We start from the raw sequence: 22,421 nt of genomic DNA, 5'->3' as shown, positions 1-22,421 counted from the left end.
AGAGGGAGAGCAAGCCATTCTCAAGTGGAGGAGGGATGTTTTCAGCAGCTATCTGCAACATTCTCTGGACCTGGCCACTGTGTAGCTACAAAGAAACCTTTTGTCTGAGGAAACTAACTAAAGAAACTTGGAAGTGGAAAAAGCGAGAAAGAATGAGACAATACCCTTATCTTGGTGACTCATTCACTTATTCGGTCACTTACCAAATCAAATATCCACTACGTGTAGAGAGTACTGTGCTGAAAACCGCACAGAACACGGAGACGTACCCCCATTCGCAGGGAGGTTAGATACCAGAGAGGGAGACAAGATGTAGATTACCTTACGGCAGTTCCGCACCTGTCTTGTTAAACTGTTTACAGCTTCAGGGGAGAGAAGGGATCCAGAAATCGCTTGGATTCTCAGTGAAGTCTTCGCAGAGACGGAGGTGCAAAATAGGTGGACTGGAAGAAACAAAAAAATTAACCTCGTGGGTAGATATGAAACGGAGCAGAGGTGCACAGATATTTAGACCCCGTTCTTTCTTGAAACGTCTAGAAAGTGAAACTGAAGCCAAATTACGGAGGGCCTGGAGTGTCAGTCTTGGGAGCTTGGCCGTACGGGGTGGACAGCGGGTGCCACGGACGGCTCGGAAGAGGGCAAGGGCATAACCCAAGAGCCCTGGGAGGTGTAGGAGAGGTCGCAGCGAGGGAGGTAGAAAGGCATGCGATTCTCCGAAGCAGTCACCGTAACCCAGCTGTAAACTCATAAACGGTAGACGCGGAGTAAGGGCGACACAGACGGCAGGGAGGAGTACGAGGGACACTAGAAAGGAAAACGGTCGGGGCTTCACCAGGGATTGGGTGCATTCCTTTCTCCCTCTAACAGAGGTTATCAGTAACCGGGCTAGTCGCTGGGAATCAAGAGTAAGCAAAACAGGCGTGATCTCTTCTTCCTCACGGACCACGGGGTAAACTTACCTACCTGAAACTGGATGCGAAAGGCGATGACGGCCATAAGCGAGAGGTGCGTGGTGTCACGTGAGCTACGGTAGGGAGACGAGATGAGTTGAGTAGGTAAGGGGACGCTTTCTTGACCAAGTGACACCTGAGAAGAGATGAGAAGGGTGAGGCGGCATCAGTCAGCTGCAAACTAAACAGAGGGACACTTCCTGCAGAGGGGCAGCACAGGCAATGCGCCGTTGTAAGTATGCAGGCCTGAGAGGAGGCCACTGTGGGCAGGATGATTGAGAATGAAAGGAAGGAGCTGCAAGACGAGGCCGCAGAGATCACGCTCCACCCTGCCCAGGGGATGCCCTGCCCTGCGGACTAGCACACCCAGAGAGAGAGTACCAGTGCACAGCCAGATGAGAAGCCTGCTCGACGATGCAAGCCAACGCTGCTTCTTTCACCAAGAAAGTCTTGCCTGGTAAACTAAACAGCGTATCCATAGAGCGGACACGTGATTTACATTCTGAAGCAGGCGCCCCGCCTTACGGAACGGCGACGGTTCTCAGGGGGGCCGGGCAGGAGCCGCTCCGCGCGTCTGTCCCAGGGACCCACCCGCCTGCGGGACCTCCGGCCGCCTCGCAGGAAGCTACGACGCCCAGTCCCACGGCTACCTGTGCAGCAAGGTGTACTCCGCGGACCCGTGCCACACACACTTCAAGAGGGAGGGCGGCCTGAGTGGCAAGGCGAGAGGTCGGCCTGCCACGCAGACCAAGAAGGCGCTCTTCGGCCTGGGCCTAGGTGCTTGCGCCGCCCCCCTGGGCCTACCGGGCTCTGAGGGCCCTGCCCTGGACCCCCAGCCCCCCTGCCCTTGGTTCAGTCACAGCAGAGGTGGCCACACCCACACCCTCTGTGACCTCAGCGTTCCACCCTCCTGAAGCCCCGCCCGCCCCCCTCCGCCGGTTGCCCTGGGCTACCGAAGCTGCATCCTGGGGCCAGGGGGTTCCCAGGAGGCCAAGGGAAGTCACGATGGCCTTCAATGAGTCGCAGAGGCCTTACGTGGCCTTGTGTGGTTGTGCTCACCTCTTAAGTTTCAGTGAACTCGGCGAGAGGACAGGGACCTGCAGCCTCACAGTTGGGCTCCACGGTAAGGTGTGCGGGACAGACCTCAAACTGACCCACGGCATGGAGCAACACCCGCCATCGAGAGGTCTACAAGAGAGCCGCTGCAGCTAGCCCACAGGTCCGAGAAAACTAGATTCTTCTTTATGTAAGTGAGTTTTGGGGAGATTTGTTGCAAAGCATTATCACAGCGAGAGCCGACGAGTACAACATTCTCCAAATCACTGCCATGTCCACGGCTGCCACCGTGCCTACGTGTAAGGCAACTGTGTCCTCGAACTTTGAGAACTCCTGAATGAATTCTCGGTGCCTCTCCAACACAATGTACGTGGCTAAGGTGTCCCCAGATAACTTCACTAACGTACCACCGAGACCGCCCTAAGCTTTCATTAAACGCAATGCAACGCTCTTTCTATTCGTTTTCTGTTTCTACGTAGGTAAAATGCTTTCCGTCAATCTAAAAGGATGGAAAATTGGCACAAAACACTCTGTGCATAGTTGTTTTTCACAAAGGAAAATCACAAACGAAACAGGCATTTCACCGGGTGTAGAGCACTAACGCCCCCTAGTGCCTCTAAATGCCAAGTGAACAGAGGCGCTTAATTAAATATCGAATCCCAGCTCTCTCCGCTTGAGAGGGAGAGCAAGCCATTCTCAAGTGGAGGAGGGATGTTTTCAGCAGCTATCTGCAACATTCTGTGGACCTGGCCACTGTGTAGCTACAAAGAAACCTTTTGTCTGAGGAAACTAACTAAAGAAACTTGGAAGTGGAAAAAGCGAGAAAGAATGAGACAATACCCTTATCTTGGTGACTCATTCACTTATTCGGTCACTTACCAAATCAAATATCCACTACGTGTAGAGAGTACTGTGCTGAAAACCGCACAGAACACGGAGACGTACCCCCATTCGCAGGGAGGTTAGATACCAGAGAGGGAGACAAGATGTAGATTACCTTACGGCAGTTCCGCACCTGTCTTGTTAAACTGTTTACAGCTTCAGGGGAGAGAAGGGATCCAGAAATCGCTTGGATTCTCAGTGAAGTCTTCGCAGAGACGGAGGTGCAAAATAGGTGGACTGGAAGAAACAAAAAAATTAACCTCGTGGGTAGATATGAAACGGAGCAGAGGTGCACAGATATTTAGACCCCGTTCTTTCTTGAAACGTCTAGAAAGTGAAACTGAAGCCAAATTACGGAGGGCCTGGAGTGTCAGTCTTAGGAGCTTGGCCGTACGGGGTGGACAGCGGGTGCCACGGACGGCTCGGAAGAGGGCAAGGGCATAACCCAAGAGCCCTGGGAGGTGTAGGAGAGGTCGCAGCGAGGGAGGTAGAAAGGCATGCGATTCTCCGAAGCAGTCACCGTAACCCAGGTGTAAACTCATAAACGGTAGACGCGGAGTAAGGGCGACACAGACGGCAGGGAGGAGTACGAGGGACACTAGAAAGGAAAACGGTCAGGGCTTCACCAGGGATTGGGTGCATTCCTTTTTCCCTCTAACAGAGGTTATCAGTAACCGGGCTAGTCGCTGGGAATCAAGAGTAAGCAAAACAGGCGTGATCTCTTCTTCCTCACGGACCACGGGGTAAACTTACCTACCTGAAACTGGATGCGAAAGGCGATGACGGCCATAAGCGAGAGGTGTGTGGTGTCACGTGAGCTACGGTAGGGAGACGAGATGAGTTGAGTAGGTAAGGGGACGCTTTCTTGACCAAGTGACACCTGAGAAGAGATGAGAAGGGTGAGGCGGCATCAGTCAGCTGCAAACTAAACAGAGGGACACTTCCTGCAGAGGGGCAGCACGGGCAATGCGCCGTTGTAAGTATGCAGGCCTGAGAGGAGGCCACTGTGGGCAGGATGATTGAGAATGAAAGGAAGGAGCTGCAAGACGAGGCCGCAGAGATCACGCTCCACCCTGCCCAGGGGATGCCCTGCCCTGCGGACTAGCACACCCAGAGAGAGAGTACCAGTGCACAGCCAGATGACAAGCCTGCTCGACGATGCAAGCCAACGCTGCTTCTTTCACCAAGAAAGTCTTGCCTGGTAAACTAAACAGCGTATCCATAGAGCGGACACGTGATTTACATTCTGAAGCAGGCGCCCCGCCTTACGGAACGGCGACGGTTCTCAGGGGGGCCGGGCAGGAGCCGCTCCGCGCGTCTGTCCCAGGGACCCACCCGCCTGCGGGACCTCCGGCCGCCTCGCAGGAAGCTACGACGCCCAGTCCCACGGCTACCTGTGCAGCGAGGTGTACTCCGCGGACCCGTGCCACACACACTTCAAGAGGGAGGGCGGCCTGAGTGGCAAGGCGAGAGGTCGGCCTGCCACGCAGACCAAGAAGGCGCTCTTCGGCCTGGGCCTAGGTGCTTGCGCCGCCCCCCTGGGCCTACCGGGCTCTGAGGGCCCTGCCCTGGACCCCCAGCCCCCCACCCACGCCCTTGGTTCAGTCACAGCAGAGGTGGCCACACCCACACCCTCTGTGACCTCCGCGTTCCACCCTCCTGCAGCCCCGCCCGCCCCCCTCCGCCGGTTGCCCTGGGCTACCGAAGCTGCATCCTGGGGCCTGGGGGTTCCCAGGAGGCCAAGGGAAGACACGATGGCCTTCAATGAGTCGCAGAGGCCTTACGTGGCCTTGTGTGGTTGGGCTCACCTCTTACGTTTCAGTGAACTCGGCGAGAGGACAGGGACCTGCAGCCTCACAGTTGGGCTCCACGGTAAGGTGTGCGGGACAGACCTCAAACTGACCCACGGCATGGAGCAACACCCGCCATCGAGAGGTCTACAAGAGAGCCGCTGCAGCTAGCCCACAGGTCCGAGAAAACTAGATTCTTCTTTATGTAAGTGAGTTTTGGGGAGATTTGTTGCAAAGCATTATCACAGCGAGAGCCGACGAGTACAACATTCTCCAAATCACTGCCATGTCCACGGCTGCCACCGTGCCTACGTGTAAGGCAACTGTGTCCTCGAACTTTGAGAACTCCTGAATGAATTCTCGGTGCCTCTCCAACACAATGTACGTGGCTAAGGTGTCCCCAGATAACTTCACTAACGTACCACCGAGACCGCCCTAAGCTTTCATTAAACGCAATGCAACGCTCTTTCTATTCCTTTTCTGTTTCTACGTAGGTAAAATGCTTTCCGTCAATCTAAAAGGATGGAAAATTGGCACAAAACACTCTGTGCATAGTTGTTTTTCACAAAGGAAAATCACAAACGAAACAGGCATTTCACCGGGTGTAGAGCACTAACGCCCCCTAGTGCCTCTAAATGCCAAGTGAACAGAGGCGCTTATTTAAATATCGAATCCCAGCTCTCTCCGCTTGAGAGGGAGAGCAAGCCATTCTCAAGTGGAGGAGGGATGTTTTCAGCAGCTATCTGCAACATTCTGTGGACCTGGCCACTGTGTAGCTACAAAGAAACCTTTTGTCTGAGGAAACTAACTAAAGAAACTTGGAAGTGGAAAAAGCGAGAAAGAATGAGACAATACCCTTATCTTGGTGACTCATTCACTTATTCGGTCACTTACCAAATCAAATATCCACTACGTGTAGAGAGTACTGTGCTGAAAACCGCACAGAACACGGAGACGTACCCCCATTCGCAGGGAGGTTAGATACCAGAGAGGGAGACAAGATGTAGATTACCTTACGGCAGTTCCGCACCTGTCTTGTTAAACTGTTTACAGCTTCAGGGGAGAGAAGGGATCCAGAAATCGCTTGGATTCTCAGTGAAGTCTTCACAGAGACGGAGGTGCAAAATAGGTGGACTGGAAGAAACAAAAAAATTAACCTCGTGGGTAGATATGAAACGGAGCAGAGGTGCACAGATATTTAGACCCCGTTCTTTCTTGAAACGTCTAGAAAGTGAAACTGAAGCCAAATTACGGAGGGCCTGGAGTGTCAGTCTTAGGAGCTTGGCCGTACGGGGTGGACAGCGGGTGCCACGGACGGCTCGGAAGAGGGCAAGGGCATAACCCAAGAGCCCTGGGAGGTGTAGGAGAGGTCGCAGCGAGGGAGGTAGAAAGGCATGCGATTCTCCGAAGCAGTCACCGTAACCCAGGTGTAAACTCATAAACGGTAGACGCGGAGTAAGGGCGACACAGACGGCAGGGAGGAGTACGAGGGACACTAGAAAGGAAAACGGTCGGGGCTTCACCAGGGATTGGGTGCATTCCTTTCTCCCTCTAACAGAGGTTATCAGTAACCGGGCTAGTCGCTGGGAATCAAGAGTAAGCAAAACAGGCGTGATCTCTTCTTCCTCACGGACCACAGGGTAAACTTACCTACCTGAAACTGGATGCGAAAGGCGATGACGGCCATAAGCGAGAGGTGCGTGGTGTCACGTGAGCTACGGTAGGGAGACGAGATGAGTTGAGTAGGTAAGGGGACGCTTTCTTGACCAAGTGACACCTGAGAAGAGATGAGAAGTGTGAGGCGGCATCAGTCAGCTGCAAACTAAACAGAGGGACACTTCCTGCAGAGGGGCAGCATGGGCAATGCGCCGTTGTAAGTATGCAGGCCTGAGAGGAGGCCACTGTGGGCAGGATGATTGAGAATGAAAGGAAGGAGCTGCAAGACGAGGCCGCAGAGATCACGCTCCACCCTGCCCAGGGGATGCCCTGCCCTGCGGACTAGCACACCCAGAGAGAGAGTACCAGTGCACAGCCAGATGACAAGCCTGCTCGACGATGCAAGCCAACGCTGCTTCTTTCACCAAGAAAGTCTTGCCTGGTAAACTAAACAGCGTATCCATACAGCGGACACGTGATTTACATTCTGAAGCAGGCGCCCCGCCTTACGGAACGGCGACGGTTCTCAGGGGGGCCGGGCAGGAGCCGCTCCGCGCGTCTGTCCCAGGGACCCACCCGCCTGCGGGACCTCCGGCCGCCTCGCAGGAAGCTACGACGCCCAGTCCCACGGCTACCTGTGCAGCGAGGTGTACTCCGCGGACGCGTGCCACACACACTTCAAGAGGGAGGGCGGCCTGAGTGGCAAGGCGAGAGGTCGGCCAGCCACGCAGACCAAGAAGGCGCTCTTCGGCCTGGGCCTAGGTGCTTGCGCCGCCCCCCTGGGCCTACTGGGCTCTGAGGGCCCTGCCCTGGACCCCCAGCCCCCCTGCCCTTGGTTCAGTCACAGCAGAGGTGGCCACACCCACACCCTCTGTGACCTCCGCGTTCCACCCTCCTGCAGCCCCGCCCGCCCCCCTCCACCGGTTGCCCTGGGCTACCGAAGCTGCATCCTGGGGCCAGAGGGTTCCCAGGAGGCCAAGGGAAGACACGATGGCCTTCAATGAGTCACAGAGGCCTTACGTGGCCTTGTGTGGTTGGGCTCACCTCTTACGTTTCAGTGAACTCTGCGAGAAGACAGGGACCTGCAGCCTCACAGTTGGGCTCCACGGTAAGGTGTGCGGGACAGACCTCAAACTGACCCACGGCATGGAGCAACACCCGCCATCGAGAGGTCTACAAGAGAGCCGCTGCAGCTAGCCCACAGGTCCGAGAAGAAAACTAGATTCTTCTTTATGTAAGTGAGTTTTGGGGAGATTTGTTGCAAAGCATTATCACAGCAAGAGCCGACGAGTACAACATTCTCCAAATCACTGCCATGTCCACGGCTGCCACCGTGCCTACGTGTAAGGCAACTGTGTCCTCGAACTTTGAGAACTCCTGAATGAATTCTCGGTGCCTCTCCAACACAATGTACGTGGCTAAGGTGTCCCCAGATAACTTCACTAACGAACCACCGAGACCGCCCTAAGCTTTCATTAAACGCAATGCGACGCTCTTTCTATTCGTTTTCTGTTTCTACGTAGGTAAAATGCTTTCCGTCAATCTAAAAGGATGGAAAATTGGCACAAAACACTCTGTGCACAGTTGTTTTTCACAAAGGAAAATCACAAACGAAACAGGCATTTCACCGGGTGTAGAGCACTAACGCCCCCTAGTGCCTCTAAATGCCAAGTGAACAGAGGCGCTTAATTAAATATCGAATCCCAGCTCTCTCCGCTTGAGAGGGAGAGCAAGCCATTCTCAAGTGGAGGAGGGATGTGTTCAGCAGCTATCTGCAACATTCTGTGGACCTGGCCACTGTGTAGCTACAAAGAAACCTTTTGTCTGAGGAAACTAACTAAAGAAACTTGAAAGTGGAAAAAGCGAGAAAGAATGAGACAATACCCTTATCTTGGTGACTCATTCACTTATTCGTTCACTTACCAAATCAAATATCCACTACGTGTAGAGAGTACTGTGCTGAAAACCGCACAGGACACGGAGACGTACCCCCATTCGCAGGGAGGTTAGATACCAGAGAGGGAGACAAGATGTAGATTACCTTACGGCAGTTCCGCACCTGTCTTGTTAAACTGTTTACAGCTTCAGGGGAGAGAAGGGATCCAGAAATCGCTTGGATTCTCAGTGAAGTCTTCGCAGAGAAGGAGGTGCAAACTAGGTGGACTGGAAGAAACAAAAAAATTAACCTCGTGGGTAGATATGAAACGGAGCAGAGGTGCACAGATATTTAGACCCCGTTCTTTCTTGAAACGTCTAGAAAGTGAAACTGAAGCCAAATTACGGAGGGCCTTGAGTGTCTGTCTTAGGAGCTTGGCCGTACGGGGTTGACAGCGGGTGCCACGGACGGCTCGGAAGAGGGCAAGGGCATAACCCAAGAGCCCTGGGAGGTGTAGGAGAGGTCGCAGCGAGGGAGGTAGAAAGGCATGCGATTCTCCGAAGCAGTCACCGTAACCCAGGTGTAAACTCATAAACGGTAGACGCGGAGTAAGGGCGACACAGACGGCAGGGAGGAGTACGAGGGACACTAGAAAGGAAAACGGTCAGGGCTTCACCAGGGATTGGGTGCATTCCTTTCTCCCTCTAACAGAGGTTATCAGTAACCGGGCTAGTCGCTGGGAATCAAGAGTAAGCAAAACAGGCGTGATCTCTTCTTCCTCACGGGACACGGGGTAAACTTACCTACCTGAAACTGGATGCGAAAGGCGATGACGGCCATAAGCGAGAGGTGCGTGGTGTCACGTGAGCTACGGTAGGGAGACGAGATGAGTTGAGTAGGTAAGGGGACGCTTTCTTGACCAAGTGACACCTGAGAAGACATGAGAAGGGTGAGGCGGCATCAGTCAGCTGCAAACTAAACAGAGGGACACTTCCTGCAGAGGGGCAGCACGGGCAATGCGCCGTTGTAAGTATGCAGGCCTGAGAGGAGGCCACTGTGGGCAGGATGATTGAGAATGAAAGGAAGGAGCTGCAAGACGAGGCCGCAGAGATCACGCTCCACCCTGCCCAGGGGATGCCCTGCCCTGCGGACTAGCACACCCAGAGAGAGAGTACCAGTGCACAGCCAGATGACAAGCCTGCTCGACGATGCAAGCCAACGCTGCTTCTTTCACCAAGAAAGTCTTGCCTGGTAAACTAAACAGCGTATCCATAGAGCGGACACGTGATTTACATTCTGAAGCAGGCGCCCCGCCTTACGGAACGGCGAGGGTTCTCAGCGGGGCCGGGCAGGAGCCGCTCCGCGCGTCTGTCCCAGGGACCCACCCGCCTGCGGGACCTCCGGCCGCCTCGCAGGAAGCTACGACGCCCAGTCCCACGGCTACCTGTGCAGCGAGGTGTACTCCGCGGACGCGTGCCACACACACTTCAAGTGGGAGGGCGGCCTGAGTGGCAAGGCGAGAGGCCGGCCTGCCGCGCAGACCAAGAAGGCGCTCTTCGGCCTGGGCCTAGGTGCTTGCGCCGCCCCCCTGGGCCTACCGGGCTCTGAGGGCCCTGCCCTGGACCCCCAGCCCCCCACCCACGCCCTTGGTTCAGTCACAGCAGAGGTGGCCACACCCACACCCTCTGTGACCTCAGCGTTCCACCCTCCTGCAGCCCCGCCCGCCCCCCTCCGCCGGTTGCCCTGGGCTACCGAAGCTGCATCCTGGGGCCAGGGGGTTCCCAGGAGGCCAAGGGAAGACACGATGGCCTTCAATGAGTCGCAGAGGCCTTACGTGGCCTTGTGTGGTTGGGCTCACCTCTTACGTTTCAGTGAACTCTGCGAGAGGACAGGGACCTGCAGCCTCACAGTTGGGCTCCACGGTAAGGTGTGCGGGACAGACCTCAAACTGACCCACGGCATGGAGCAACACCCGCCATCGAGAGGTCTACAAGAGAGCCGCTGCAGCTAGCCCACAGGTCCGAGAAAACTAGATTCTTCTTTATGTAAGTGAGTTTTGGGGAGATTTGTTGCAAAGCATTATCACAGCAAGAGCCGACTAGTACAACATTCTCCAAATCACTGCCATGTCCACGGCTGCCACCGTGCCTACGTGTAAGGCAACTGTGTCCTCGAACTTTGAGAACTCCTGAATGAATTCTCGGTGCCTCTCCAACACAATGTACGTGGCTAAGGTGTCCCCAGATAACTTCACTAACGTACCACCGAGACCGCCCTAAGCTTTCATTAAACGCAATGCAACGCTCTTTCTATTCGTTTTCTGTTTCTACGTAGGTAAAATGCTTTCCGTCAATCTAAAAGGATGGAAAATTGGCACAAAACACTCTGTGCATAGTTGTTTTTCACAAAGGAAAATCACAAACGAAACAGGCATTTCACCGGGTGTAGAGCACTAACGCCCCCTAGTGCCTCTAAATGCCAAGTGAACAGAGGCGCTTAATTAAATATCGAATCCCAGCTCTCTCCGCTTGAGAGGGAGAGCAAGCCATTCTCAAGTGGAGGAGGGATGTTTTCAGCAGCTATCTGCAACATTCTCTGGACCTGGCCACTGTGTAGCTACAAAGAAACCTTTTGTCTGAGGAAACTAACTAAAGAAACTTGGAAGTGGAAAAAGCGAGAAAGAATGAGACAATACCCTTATCTTGGTGACTCATTCACTTATTCGGTCACTTACCAAATCAAATATCCACTACGTGTAGAGAGTACTGTGCTGAAAACCGCACAGGACACGGAGACGTACCCCCATTCGCAGGGAGGTTAGATACCAGAGAGGGAGACAAGATGTAGATTACCTTACGGCAGTTCCGCACCTGTCTTGTTAAACTGTTTACAGCTTCAGGGGAGAGAAGGGATCCAGAAATCGCTTGGATTCTCAGTGAAGTCTTCGCAGAGACGGAGGTGCAAAATAGGTGGACTGGAAGAAACAAAAAAATTAACCTCGTGGGTAGATATGAAACGGAGCAGAGGTGCACAGATATTTAGACCCCGTTCTTTCTTGAAACGTCTAGAAAGTGAAACTGAAGCCAAATTACGGAGGGCCTGGAGTGTCAGTCTTAGGAGCTTGGCCGTACGGGGTTGACAGCGGGTGCCACGGACGGCTCAGAAGAGGGCAAGGGCATAACCCAAGAGCCCTGGGAGGTGTAGGAGAGGTCGCAGCGAGGGAGGTAGAAAGGCATGCGATTCTCCGAAGCAGTCACCGTAACCCAGGTGTAAACTCATAAACGGTAGACGCGGAGTAAGGGCGACACAGACGGCAGGGAGGAGTACGAGGGACACTAGAAAGGAAAACGGTCGGGGCTTCACCAGGGATTGGGTGCATTCCTTCCTCCCTCTAACAGAGGTTATCAGTAACCGGGCTAGTCGCTGGGAATCAAGAGTAAGCAAAACAGGCGTGATCTCTTCTTCCTCACGGGCCACGGGGTAAACTTACCTACCTGAAACTGGATGCGAAAGGCGATGACGGCCATAAGCGAGAGGTGCGTGGTGTCACGTGAGCTACGGTAGGGAGACGAGATGAGTTGAGTAGGTAAGGGGACGCTTTCTTGACCAAGTGACACCTGAGAAGACATGAGAAGGGTGAGGCGGCATCAGTCAGCTGCAAACTAAACAGAGGGACACTTCCTGCAGAGGGGCAGCACGGGCAATGCGCCGTTGTAAGTATGCAGGCCTGAGAGGAGGCCACTGTGGGCAGGATGATTGAGAATGAAAGGAAGGAGCTGCAAGACGAGGCCGCAGAGATCACGCTCCACCCTGCCCAGGGGATGCCCTGCCCTGCGGACTAGCACACCCAGAGAGAGAGTACCAGTGCACAGCCAGATGACAAGCCTGCTCGACGATGCAAGCCAACGCTGCTTCTTTCACCAAGAAAGTCTTGCCTGGTAAACTAAACAGCGTATCCATAGAGCGGACACGTGATTTACATTCTGAAGCAGGCGCCCCGCCTTACGGAACGGCGAGGGTTCTCAGCGGGGCCGGGCAGGAGCCGCTCCGCGCGTCTGTCCCAGGGACCCACCCGCCTGCGGGACCTCCGGCCGCCTCGCAGGAAGCTACGACGCCCAGTCCCACGGCTACCTGTGCAGCGAGGTGTACTCCGCGGACGCGTGCCACACACACTTCAAGTGGGAGGGCGGCCTGAGTGGCAAGGCGAGAGGCCGGCCTGCCGCGCAGACCAAGAAGGCGCTCTTCGGCCTGGGCCTAGGTGCTTGCGCCGCCCCCCTGGGCCTACCGGGCTCTGAGGGCCCTGCCCTGGACCCCCAGCCCCCCACCCACGCCCTTGGTTCAGTCACAGCAGAGGTGGCCACACCCACACCCTCTGTGACCTCAGCGTTCCACCCTCCTGCAGCCCCGCCCGCCCCCCTCCGCCGGTTGCCCTGGGCTACCGAAGCTGCATCCTGGGGCCAGGGGGTTCCCAGGAGGCCAAGGGAAGACACGATGGCCTTCAATGAGTCGCAGAGGCCTTACGTGGCCTTGTGTGGTTGGGCTCACCTCTTACGTTTCAGTGAACTCTGCGAGAGGACAGGGACCTGCAGCCTCACAGTTGGGCTCCACGGTAAGGTGTGCGGGACAGACCTCAAACTGACCCACGGCATGGAGCAACACCCGCCATCGAGAGGTCTACAAGAGAGCCGCTGCAGCTAGCCCACAGGTCCGAGAAAACTAGATTCTTCTTTATGTAAGTGAGTTTTGGGGAGATTTGTTGCAAAGCATTATCACAGCAAGAGCCGACTAGTACAACATTCTCCAAATCACTGCCATGTCCACGGCTGCCACCGTGCCTACGTGTAAGGCAACTGTGTCCTCGAACTTTGAGAACTCCTGAATGAATTCTCGGTGCCTCTCCAACACAATGTACGTGGCTAAGGTGTCCCCAGATAACTTCACTAACGTACCACCGAGACCGCCCTAAGCTTTCATTAAACGCAATGCAACGCTCTTTCTATTCGTTTTCTGTTTCTACGTAGGTAAAATGCTTTCCGTCAATCTAAAAGGATGGAAAATTGGCACAAAACACTCTGTGCATAGTTGTTTTTCACAAAGGAAAATCACAAACGAAACAGGCATTTCACCGGGTGTAGAGCACTAACGCCCCCTAGTGCCTCTAAATGCCAAGTGAACAGAGGCGCTTAATTAAATATCGAATCCCAGCTCTCTCCGCTTGAGAGGGAGAGCAAGCCATTCTCAAGTGGAGGAGGGATGTTTTCAGCAGCTATCTGCAACATTCTCTGGACCTGGCCACTGTGTAGCTACAAAGAAACCTTTTGTCTGAGGAAACTAACTAAAGAAACTTGGAAGTGGAAAAAGCGAGAAAGAATGAGACAATACCCTTATCTTGGTGACTCATTCACTTATTCGGTCACTTACCAAATCAAATATCCACTACGTGTAGAGAGTACTGTGCTGAAAACCGCACAGAACACGGAGACGTACCCCAATTCGCAGGGAGGTTAGATACCAGAGAGGGAGACAAGATGTAGATTACCTTACGGCAGTTCCGCACCTGTCTTGTTAAACTGTTTACAGCTTCAGGGGAGAGAAGGGATCCAGAAATCGCTTGGATTCTCAGTGAAGTCTTCGCAGAGACGGAGGTGCAAAATAGGTGGACTGGAAGAAACAAAAAAATTAACCTCGTGGGTAGATATGAAACGGAGCAGAGGTGCACAGATATTTAGACCCCGTTCTTTCTTGAAACGTCTAGAAAGTGAAACTGAAGCCAAATTACGGAGGGCCTGGAGTGTCAGTCTTAGGAGCTTGGCCGTACGGGGTTGACAGCGGGTGCCACGGACGGCTCGGAAGAGGGCAAGGGCATAACCCAAGAGCCCTGGGAGGTGTAGGAGAGGTCGCAGCGAGGGAGGTAGAAAGGCATGCGATTCTCCGAAGCAGTCACCGTAACCCAGGTGTAAACTCATAAACGGTAGACGCGGAGTAAGGGCGACACAGACGGCAGGGAGGAGTACGAGGGACACTAGAAAGGAAAACGGTCGGGGCTTCACCAGGGATTGGGTGCATTCCTTTCTCCCTCTAACAGAGGTTATCAGTAACCAGGCTAGTCGCTGGGAATCAAGAGTAAGCAAAACAGGCGTGATCTCTTCTTCCTCACGGGCCACGGGGTAAACTTACCTACCTGAAACTGGATGCGAAAGGCGATGACGGCCATAAGCGAGAGGTGCGTGGTGTCACGTGAGCTACGGTAGGGAGACGAGATGAGTTGAGTAGGTAAGGGGACGCTTTCTTGACCAAGTGACACCTGAGAAGACATGAGAAGGGTGAGGCGGCATCAGTCAGCTGCAAACTAAACAGAGGGACACTTCCTGCAGAGGGGCAGCACGGGCAATGTGCCGTTGTAAGTATGCAGGCCTGAGAGGAGGCCACTGTGGGCAGGATGATTGAGAATGAAAGGAAGGAGCTGCAAGACGAGGCCGCAGAGATCACGCTCCACCCTGCCCAGGGGATGCCCTGCCCTGCGGACTAGCACACCCAGAGAGAGAGTACCAGTGCACAGCCAGATGACAAGCCTGCTCGACGATGCAAGCCAACGCTGCTTCTTTCACCAAGAAAGTCTTGCCTGGTAAACTAAACAGCGTATCCATAGAGCGGACACGTGATTTACATTCTGAAGCAGGCGCCCCGCCTTACGGAACGGCGACGGTTCTCAGCGGGGCCGGGCAGGAGCCGCTCCGCGCGTCTGTCCCAGGGACCCACCCGCCTGCGGGACCTCCGGCCGCCTCGCAGGAAGCTACGACGCCCAGTCCCACGGCTACCTGTGCAGCGAGGTGTACTCCGCGGACGCGTGCCACACACACTTCAAGTGGGAGGGCGGCCTGAGTGGCAAGGCGAGAGGCCGGCCTGCCGCGCAGACCAAGAAGGCGCTCTTCGGCCTGGGCCTAGGTGCTTGCGCCGCCCCCCTGGGCCTACCGGGCTCTGAGGGCCCTGCCCTGGACCCCCAGCCCCCCACCCACGCCCTTGGTTCAGTCACAGCAGAGGTGGCCACACCCACACCCTCTGTGACCTCAGCGTTCCACCCTCCTGCAGCCCCGCCCGCCCCCCTCCGCCGGTTGCCCTGGGCTACCGAAGCTGCATCCTGGGGCCAGGGGGTTCCCAGGAGGCCAAGGGAAGACACGATGGCCTTCAATGAGTCGCAGAGGCCTTACGTGGCCTTGTGTGGTTGGGCTCACCTCTTACGTTTCAGTGAACTCTGCGAGAGGACAGGGACCTGCAGCCTCACAGTTGGGCTCCACGGTAAGGTGTGCGGGACAGACCTCAAACTGACCCACGGCATGGAGCAACACCCGCCATCGAGAGGTCTACAAGAGAGCCGCTGCAGCTAGCCCACAGGTCCGAGAAAACTAGATTCTTCTTTATGTAAGTGAGTTTTGGGGAGATTTGTTGCAAAGCATTATCACAGCAAGAGCCGACTAGTACAACATTCTCCAAATCACTGCCATGTCCACGGCTGCCACCGTGCCTACGTGTAAGGCAACTGTGTCCTCGAACTTTGAGAACTCCTGAATGAATTCTCGGTGCCTCTCCAACACAATGTACGTGGCTAAGGTGTCCCCAGATAACTTCACTAACGTACCACCGAGACCGCCCTAAGCTTTCATTAAACGCAATGCAACGCTCTTTCTATTCGTTTTCTGTTTCTACGTAGGTAAAATGCTTTCCGTCAATCTAAAAGGATGGAAAATTGGCACAAAACACTCTGTGCATAGTTGTTTTTCACAAAGGAAAATCACAAACGAAACAGGCATTTCACCGGGTGTAGAGCACTAACGCCCCCTAGTGCCTCTAAATGCCAAGTGAACAGAGGCGCTTAATTAAATATCGAATCCCAGCTCTCTCCGCTTGAGAGGGAGAGCAAGCCATTCTCAAGTGGAGGAGGGATGTTTTCAGCAGCTATCTGCAACATTCTCTGGACCTGGCCACTGTGTAGCTACAAAGAAACCTTTTGTCTGAGGAAACTAACTAAAGAAACTTGGAAGTGGAAAAAGCGAGAAAGAATGAGACAATACCCTTATCTTGGTGACTCATTCACTTATTCGGTCACTTACCAAATCAAATATCCACTACGTGTAGAGAGTACTGTGCTGAAAACCGCACAGAACACGGAGACGTACCCCCATTCGCAGGGAGGTTAGATACCAGAGAGGGAGACAAGATGTAGATTACCTTACGGCAGTTCCGCACCTGTCTTGTTAAACTGTTTACAGCTTCAGGGGAGAGAAGGGATCCAGAAATCGCTTGGATTCTCAGTGAAGTCTTCGCAGAGACGGAGGTGCAAAATAGGTGGACTGGAAGAAACAAAAAAATTAACCTCGTGGGTAGATATGAAACGGAGCAGAGGTGCACAGATATTTAGACCCCGTTCTTTCTTGAAACGTCTAGAAAGTGAAACTGAAGCCAAATTACGGAGGGCCTGGAGTGTCAGTCTTAGGAGCCTGGCCGTACGGGGTTGACAGCGGGTGCCACGGACGGCTCGGAAGAGGGCAAGGGCATAACCCAAGAGCCCTGGGAGGTTTAGGAGAGGTCGCAGCGAGGGAGGTAGAAAGGCATGCGATTCTCCGAAGCAGTCACCGTAACCCAGGTGTAAACTCATAAACGGTAGACGCGGAGTAAGGGCGACACAGACGGCAGGGAGGAGTACGAGGGACACTAGAAAGGAAAACGGTCGGGGCTTCACCAGGGATTGGGTGCATTCCTTTCTCCCTCTAACAGAGGTTATCAGTAACCAGGCTAGTCGCTGGGAATCAAGAGTAAGCAAAACAGGCGTGATCTCTTCTTCCTCACGGGCCACGGGGTAAACTTACCTACCTGAAACTGGATGCGAAAGGCGATGACGGCCATAAGCGAGAGGTGCGTGGTGTCACGTGAGCTACGGTAGGGAGACGAGATGAGTTGAGTAGGTAAGGGGACGCTTTCTTGACCAAGTGACACCTGAGAAGACATGAGAAGGGTGAGGCGGCATCAGTCAGCTGCAAACTAAACAGAGGGACACTTCCTGCAGAGGGGCAGCACGGGCAATGCGCCGTTGTAAGTATGCAGGCCTGAGAGGAGGCCACTGTGGGCAGGATGATTGAGAATGAAAGGAAGGAGCTGCAAGACGAGGCCGCAGAGATCACGCTCCACCCTGCCCAGGGGATGCCCTGCCCTGCGGACTAGCACACCCAGAGAGAGAGTACCAGTGCACAGCCAGATGAGGGGCCTGCTCGAGGATGCAAGCCAACGCTGCTTCTTTCACCAAGAAAGTCTTGCCTGGTAAACTAAACAGCGTATCCATAGAGCGGACACGTGATTTACATTCTGAAGCAGGCGCCCCGCATTACGGAACGGCGACGGTTCTCAGCGGGGCCGGGCAGGAGCCGCTCCGCGCGTCTGTCCCAGGGACCCACCTGCCTGCGGGACCTCCGGCCGCCTCGCAGGAAGCTACGACGCCCAGTCCCACGGCTACCTGTGCAGCGAGGTGTACTCCGCGGACGCGTGCCACACACACTTCAAGTGGTTGGGCGGCCTGAGTGGCAAGGCGAGAGGCCTGCCTGCCGCGCAGACCAAGAAGGCGCTCTTCGGCCTGGGCCTAGGTGCTTGCGCCGCCCCCCTGGGCCTACCGGGCTCTGAGGGCCCTGCCCTGGACCCCCAGCCCCCCACCCACGCCCTTGGTTCAGTCACAGCAGAGGTGGCCACACCCACACCCTCTGTGACCTCTGCGTTCCACCCTCCTGCAGCCCTGCCCGCCCCCCTCCGCCGGTTGCCCTGGGCTACCGAAGCTGCATCCTGGGGCCAGGGGGTTCCCAGGAGGCCAAGGGAAGACACGATGGCCTTCAATGAGTCGCAGAGGCCTTACGTGGCCTTGTGTGGTTGGGCTCACCTCTTACGTTTCAGTGAACTCTGCGAGAGGACAGGGACCTGCAGCCTCACAGTTGGGCTCCACGGTAAGGTGTGCGGGACAGACCTCAAACTGACCCACGGCATGGAGCAACACCCGCCATCGAGAGGTCTACAAGAGAGCCGCTGCAGCTAGCCCACAGGTCCGAGAAAACTAGATTCTTCTTTATGTAAGTGAGTTTTGGGGAGATTTGTTGCAAAGCATTATCACAGCAAGAGCCGACTAGTACAACATTCTCCAAATCACTGCCATGTCCACGGCTGCCACCGTGCCTACGTGTAAGGCAACTGTGTCCTCGAACTTTGAGAACTCCTGAATGAATTCTCGGTGCCTCTCCAACACAATGTACGTGGCTAAGGTGTCCCCAGATAACTTCACTAACGTACCACCGAGACCGCCCTAAGCTTTCATTAAACGCAATGCAACGCTCTTTCTATTCCTTTTCTGTTTCTACGTAGGTAAAATGCTTTCCGTCAATCTAAAAGGATGGAAAATTGGCACAAAACACTCTGTGCATAGTTGTTTTTCACAAAGGAAAATCACAAACGAAACAGGCATTTCACCGGGTGTAGAGCACTAACGCCCCCTAGTGCCTCTAAATGCCAAGTGAACAGAGGCGCTTAATTAAATATCGAATCCCAGCTCTCTCCGCTTGAGAGGGAGAGCAAGCCATTCTCAAGTGGAGGAGGGATGTTTTCAGCAGCTATCTGCAACATTCTCTGGACCTGGCCACTGTGTAGCTACAAAGAAACCTTTTGTCTGAGGAAACTAACTAAAGAAACTTGGAAGTGGAAAAAGCGAGAAAGAATGAGACAATACCCTTATCTTGGTGACTCATTCACTTATTCGGTCACTTACCAAATCAAATATCCACTACGTGTAGAGAGTACTGTGCTGAAAACCGCACAGGACACGGAGACATACCCCCATTCGCAGGGAGGTTAGATACCAGAGAGGGAGACAAGATGTAGATTACCTTACGGCAGTTCCGCACCTGTCTTGTTAAACTGTTTACAGCTTCAGGGGAGAGAAGGGATCCAGAAATCGCTTGGATTCTCAGTGAAGTCTTCGCAGAGACGGAGGTGCAAAATAGGTGGACTGGAAGAAACAAAAAAATTAACCTCGTGGGTAGATATGAAACGGAGCAGAGGTGCACAGATATTTAGACCCCGTTCTTTCTTGAAACGTCTAGAAAGTGAAACTGAAGCCAAATTACGGAGGGCCTGGAGTGTCAGTCTTAGGAGCTTGGCCGTACGGGGTTGACAGCGGGTGCCACGGACGGCTCGGAAGAGGGCAAGGGCATAACCCAAGAGCCCTGGGAGGTGTAGGAGAGGTCGCAGCGAGGGAGGTAGAAAGGCATGCGATTCTCCGAAGCAGTCACCGTAACCCAGGTGTAAACTCATAAACGGTAGACGCGGAGTAAGGGCGACACAGACGGCAGGGAGGAGTACGAGGGACACTAGAAAGGAAAACGGTCGGGGCTTCACCAGGGATTGGGTGCATTCCTTTCTCCCTCTAACAGAGGTTATCAGTAACCGGGCTAGTCGCTGGGAATCAAGAGTAAGCAAAACAGGCGTGATCTCTTCTTCCTCACGGGCCACGGGGTAAACTTACCTACCTGAAACTGGATGCGAAAGGCGATGACGGCCATAAGCGAGAGGTGCGTGGTGTCACGTGAGCTACGGTAGGGAGACGAGATGAGTTGAGTAGGTAAGGGGACGCTTTCTTGACCAAGTGACACCTGAGAAGACATGAGAAGGGTGAGGCGGCATCAGTCAGCTGCAAACTAAACAGAGGGACACTTCCTGCAGAGGGGCAGCACGGGCAATGCGCCGTTGTAAGTATGCAGGCCTGAGAGGAGGCCACTGTGGGCAGGATGATTGAGAATGAAAGGAAGGAGCTGCAAGACGAGGCCGCAGAGATCACGCTCCACCCTGCCCAGGGGATGCCCTGCCCTGCGGACTAGCACACCCAGAGAGAGAGTACCAGTGCACAGCCAGATGACAAGCCTGCTCGACGATGCAAGCCAACGCTGCTGCTTTCACCAAGAAAGTCTTGCCTGGTAAACTAAACAGCGTATCCATAGAGCGGACACGTGATTTACATTCTGAAGCAGGCGCCCCGCCTTACGGAACGGCGACGGTTCTCAGCGGGGCCGGGCAGGAGCCGCTCCGCGCGTCTGTCCCAGGGACCCACCCGCCTGCGGGACCTCCGGCCGCCTCGCAGGAAGCTACGACGCCCAGTCCCACGGCTACCTGTGCAGCGAGGTGTACTCCGCGGACGCGTGCCACACACACTTCAAGTGGGAGGGCGGCCTGAGTGGCAAGGCGAGAGGCCGGCCTGCCGCGCAGACCAAGAAGGCGCTCTTCGGCCTGGGCCTAGGTGCTTGCGCCGCCCCCCTGGGCCTACCGGGCTCTGAGGGCCCTGCCCTGGACCCCCAGCCCCCCACCCACGCCCTTGGTTCAGTCACAGCAGAGGTGGCCACACCCACACCCTCTGTGACCTCAGCGTTCCACCCTCCTGCAGCCCCGCCCGCCCCCCTCCGCCGGTTGCCCTGGGCTACCGAAGCTGCATCCTGGGGCCAGGGGGTTCCCAGGAGGCCAAGGGAAGACACGATGGCCTTCAATGAGTCGCAGAGGCCTTACGTGGCCTTGTGTGGTTGGGCTCACCTCTTACGTTTCAGTGAACTCTGCGAGAGGACAGGGACCTGCAGCCTCACAGTTGGGCTCCACGGTAAGGTGTGCGGGACAGACCTCAAACTGACCCACGGCATGGAGCAACACCCGCCATCGAGAGGTCTACAAGAGAGCCGCTGCAGCTAGCCCACAGGTCCGAGAAAACTAGATTCTTCTTTATGTAAGTGAGTTTTGGGGAGATTTGTTGCAAAGCATTATCACAGCAAGAGCCGACTAGTACAACATTCTCCAAATCACTGCCATGTCCACGGCTGCCACCGTGCCTACGTGTAAGGCAACTGTGTCCTCGAACTTTGAGAACTCCTGAATGAATTCTCGGTGCCTCTCCAACACAATGTACGTGGCTAAGGTGTCCCCAGATAACTTCACTAACGTACCACCGAGACCGCCCTAAGCTTTCATTAAACGCAATGCAACGCTCTTTCTATTCCTTTTCTGTTTCTACGTAGGTAAAATGCTTTCCGTCAATCTAAAAGGATGGAAAATTGGCACAAAACACTCTGTGCATAGTTGTTTTTCACAAAGGAAAATCACAAACGAAACAGGCATTTCACCGGGTGTAGAGCACTAACGCCCCCTAGTGCCTCTAAATGCCAAGTGAACAGAGGCGCTTAATTAAATATCGAATCCCAGCTCTCTCCGCTTGAGAGGGAGAGCAAGCCATTCTCAAGTGGAGGAGGGATGTTTTCAGCAGCTATCTGCAACATTCTCTGGACCTGGCCACTGTGTAGCTACAAAGAAACGTTTTGTCTGAGGAAACTAACTAAAGAAACTTGGAAGTGGAAAAAGCGAGAAAGAATGAGACAATACCCTTATCTTGGTGACTCATTCACTTATTCGGTCACTTACCAAATCAAATATCCACTACGTGTAGAGAGTACTGTGCTGAAAACCGCACAGGACACGGAGACGTACCCCCATTCGCAGGGAGGTTAGATACCAGAGAGGGAGACAAGATGTAGATTACCTTACGGCAGTTCCGCACCTGTCTTGTTAAACTGTTTACAGCTTCAGGGGAGAGAAGGGATCCAGAAATCGCTTGGATTCTCAGTGAAGTCTTCGCAGAGACGGAGGTGCAAAATAGGTGGACTGGAAGAAACAAAAAAATTAACCTCGTGGGTAGATATGAAACGGAGCAGAGGTGCACAGATATTTAGACCCCGTTCTTTCTTGAAACGTCTAGAAAGTGAAACTGAAGCCAAATTATGGAGGGCCTGGAGTGTCAGTCTTAGGAGCTTGGCCGTACGGGGTTGACAGCGGGTGCCACGGACGGCTCGGAAGAGGGCAAGGGCATAACCCAAGAGCCCTGGGAGGTGTAGGAGAGGTCGCAGCGAGGGAGGTAGAAAGGCATGCGATTCTCCGAAGCAGTCACCGTAACCCAGGTGTAAACTCATAAACGGTAGACGCGGAGTAAGGGCGACACAGACGGCAGGGAGGAGTACGAGGGACACTAGAAAGGAAAACGGTCGGGGCTTCACCAGGGATTGGGTGCATTCCTTTCTCCCTCTAACAGAGGTTATCAGTAACCAGGCTAGTCGCTGGGAATCAAGAGTAAGCAAAACAGGCGTGATCTCTTCT

Source organism: Leucopleurus acutus (genome assembly GCF_964270905.1).
Source record: "Leucopleurus acutus genome assembly, chromosome: 2".
Lineage (NCBI taxonomy): Eukaryota > Metazoa > Chordata > Mammalia > Artiodactyla > Delphinidae > Leucopleurus > Leucopleurus acutus.
The sequence above is the reverse complement of the archived record's forward strand: the minus strand, read 5'-3'. Positions refer to the sequence as shown.